Source organism: Mytilus californianus, unplaced genomic scaffold (genome assembly GCF_021869535.1).
Source record: "Mytilus californianus isolate M0D057914Y unplaced genomic scaffold, xbMytCali1.0.p SCAF_9, whole genome shotgun sequence".
Lineage (NCBI taxonomy): Eukaryota > Metazoa > Mollusca > Bivalvia > Mytilida > Mytilidae > Mytilus > Mytilus californianus.
In genome coordinates this window covers 49,665,162-49,668,605 of record NW_026262745.1, presented here as the reverse complement: position 1 = coordinate 49,668,605, position 3,444 = coordinate 49,665,162, and the positions used below count along the sequence as shown (strand labels likewise).

Below are 3,444 nucleotides of genomic sequence, written 5' to 3'. Positions count from 1 at the left end.
GGGGGGTTGGCCTATTCCATGGCTTCTAGAGAAAAATAATGAGGGGTGTCACGGGTATGACTATATAGGTCTTGTAGAGGAGAAACAGGCGCATCTTTTGCGCAAGGTATCGAATGGCGCTATGTTCAAAAACCTGAAACTAGAGCTCAAAATTTAAATTTTTTTTTAATAAAAACAGGGGGAAGGCCTATTCCATGTCTTCTAGAGAAAAATAATGAGGGGTGTCACGGAATATGACTATATAGGTCTTGTAGAGGAGAAACAGGCGCATCTTTTGCGCAAGGTATCGAAGGGCGCTATGTTCAAAAATCTGAAACTAGAGCTCAAAATTTAAAATAAAAATGTTAAAAACAGGGGGTTGGCCTATTCCATGGCTTCTAGAGAAAAATAATGAGGGGTGTCACGGAGTATGATTATACAGGTCTTGTAGAGGAGAAACAGGCGCATCTTTTGCGCAAGGTATCGAAGGGCGCTATGTCGAAAATCTGAAACGAGAGCTCAAAATTTAAAAAAAAATGTTAAAAACAGGGGGGTTGGCCTATTCCATGGCTTCTAGAGAAAAATAATGAGGGGTGTCACGGGATATGACTATATAGGTCTTGTAGAGGTGAAACAGGCGCATCTTTTTCGCAAGGTATCGAAGGGCGCTTTGTTCAAAAATCTGAAACTAAAGCTCAAAATTAAAAAAAAAAAAATGTTAAAAACAGGGTGTTGGCCTATTCCATGGCTTCTAGAAAAAAAATAATGAGGGGTGTCACGGGGTATGACTATAAAGATCTTGTAGAAGAGAAACAGGCGCATCTTTTGCGCAAGGTATCGAAGGGTGCTATGTTCAAAAATCTGAAACTAGAGCTCAAAATCTAAAAAAAAATGTTAAAAACAGGGGGTTGGCCTATTCCATGGCTTCTAGAGAAAAATAATGAGGGGTGTCACGGGATATGATTATATATATCTTGTAGAGGAGAAACAGGCGCATTTTTTGCGCAAGGAATCGAAGGGCGCTATGTTCAAAAATCTGAAACTAGAGCTCAAAATTAAAAAAAAAAATATGTTAAAAACAGGGGGGTTGGCCTATTCCATGGCTTCTAGAGAAAAATAATGAGGAGTGTCACGGGGTATGACTATATAGGTTTTGTAGAGGAGAAACAGGCGCATCTTTTGCGCAAGGTATTGAAGGGCGCTATGTTCAAAAATCTGAAACTAGAGCTCAAATTTAAAAAAAAAAATGTTAAAAACAGGGGTATTGGCCTATTCCATGGCTTCTAGAGAAAAATAATGAGGGGTGTCACGGGGTATGATTATAAAGGTCTTGTAGAAGAGAAACAGGCGCATCTATTGCGCAAGGTATCGAAGGGCGCTATGTTCCAAAATCTGAAACTAGAGCTCAATCTTAAAAAATAAAATGTTAAAAAACAGGGGTGTTGGCCTATTCCATGGCTATAGAGAAAAATAATGAGGAGTGTCACGGGGTATGACTATATAGGTCTTGTAGAGGAGAAACGGGCGCATCTTTTGCGCAAGGTATCGAAGGGCGCTATGTTCAAAAATCTGAAACTAGAGCTCAAAATTTTAAAAAAAATGTTAAAAACAGGGGGGGTTGGCCTATTCCATGGCTTCTAGAGAAAAATAATGAGGAGTGTCACGGGACATGACTATATAGGTCTTGTAGAGGAGAGACAACCGCATCTTTTGCGCAAGGTATCGAAGGGCGCTATGTTAAAAAATCTGCAACTAGAGCTCAAAATTAAAAAAAAATAATGTTAAAAACAGGGGGGTTGGCCTATTCCATGGCTTCTAGAGAAAATAATGAGGGGTGTCACGGGGTATGACTATATAGGTCTTGTAGAGGAGAAACAGGCGCATCTTTTGCGCAAGGTATCGAAGGGTGCTATGTTAAAAAATCTGAAACTAGAGCTCAAAATTTAAAAAAAAAAATGTTAAAAACAAGGGGGTTGGCCTATTCCATGGCTTCTAGAGAAAAATAATGAGGGGTGTCACGGGGTATGATTATATAGGTCTTGTAGAGGAGAAACAGGCGCATCTTTTGCACAAGGTATTGAAGGGCGCTATGTTCAAAAATCTGAAACTAGAGCTCAAAATTAAAAAAAAAAATGTTAAAAAACAGGGGTGTTGGCCTATTCCGTGGCTATAGAGAAAAATAATGAGGAGTGTCACGGGGTATGACTATATAGGTCTTGTAGAGGAGAAACAGGCGCATCTTTTGCGCAAGGTATCGAAGGGCGCTATGTTCAAAAATCTGAAACTAGAGCTCAAAATTTAAAAAAAAATAATGTTAAAAACAGGGGCTTGGCCTATTCCATGGCTTCTAGAGAAAAATAATGAGGGGTGTCACGGGATATGACTATATATGTCTTGTAGAGGAGAAACAGGCGCATCTTTTGCGCAAGGTATCGAAGGGCGCTATGTTAAAAAATCTGAAACTAGAGCTCAAAATTAAAAAAAAAATATGTTAAAAACAGGGGGGTTGGCCTATTCCATGGCTTCTAGAGAAAAATAATGAGGGGTGTCACGGGGTATGACTATATAGGTCTTGTAGAGGAGAAACAGGCGCATCTTTTGCGCAAGGTATTGAAGGGCGCTATGTTCAAAAATCTGAAACTAGAGCTCAAAATTTAAAAAAAAAATGTTAAAAACAGGGGGATTGGCCTATTCCATGGCTTCTAGAGAAAAATAATGAGGGGTGTCACGGGGTATGATTATATAGGTCTTGTAGAAGAGAAACAGGCGCATCTATTGCGCAAGGTATCGAAGGGCGCTATGTTCAAAAATCTGAAACTAGAGCTCAATATTAAAAAATAAAATGTTAAAAAAACAGGGGTGTTGGCCTATTCCATGGCTATAGAGAAAAATAATGAGGGGTGTCACGGGGTATGACTATATAGGTCTTGTAGAAGAGAAACAGGCGCATCTTTTGCGCAAGGAATTGAAGGGCGCTATGTTAAAAAATCTGAAACTAGAGCTCAAAATTAAAAAAAAAAATGTTAAAAACAGGGGGATTGGCCTATTCCATGGCTTCTAGAGAAAAATAATGAGGGGTGTAATGGGGTATGACTATATAGGTCTTGTAGAGGAGAAACAGGCGCATCTTTTGCGCAAGGTATCGAAGGGCGCTATGTTCAAAAATCTGAAACTAGAGCTCAAAATTTAAAAAAAAATAATGTTAAAAACAGGGGGGTTGGCCTATTCCATGGCTTCTAGAGAAAAATAATGAGGAGTGTCACGGGATATGACTATATAGGTCTTGTAGAGGAGAAAAAGGCGCATCTTTTGCGCAAGGTATCGAAGGGCGCTATGTTCAAAAATCTGAAACTAGAGCTCAAAATTTAAAAAAAAAATGTTAAAAACAGGGGAGGTTGGCCTATTCCATGGCTTCTAGAGAAAAATAATGAGGGGTGTCACGGGATATGACTAAATAGGTCTTGT

General features: G+C 39.2%; 1 long non-coding RNA gene across 2 annotated transcripts; it reads left to right on the top strand.

Annotated features, from left to right (window-relative positions):
• The first annotated feature begins 499 nt into the window (after nt 1–499).
• Nucleotides 500–2,119, top strand: LOC127714896 (uncharacterized). 2 transcript variants are annotated; one of them, XR_007987987.1, is made up of 3 exons: nt 500–607; nt 1,141–1,167; nt 1,699–2,119. It is a non-coding gene; the product is annotated as an uncharacterized LOC127714896 (long non-coding RNA). The 2 variants fall into 2 exon arrangements; XR_007987986.1 differs by having other exon boundaries at nt 962–1,167.
• The last annotated feature ends 1,325 nt before the right edge of the window (nt 2,120–3,444 follow it).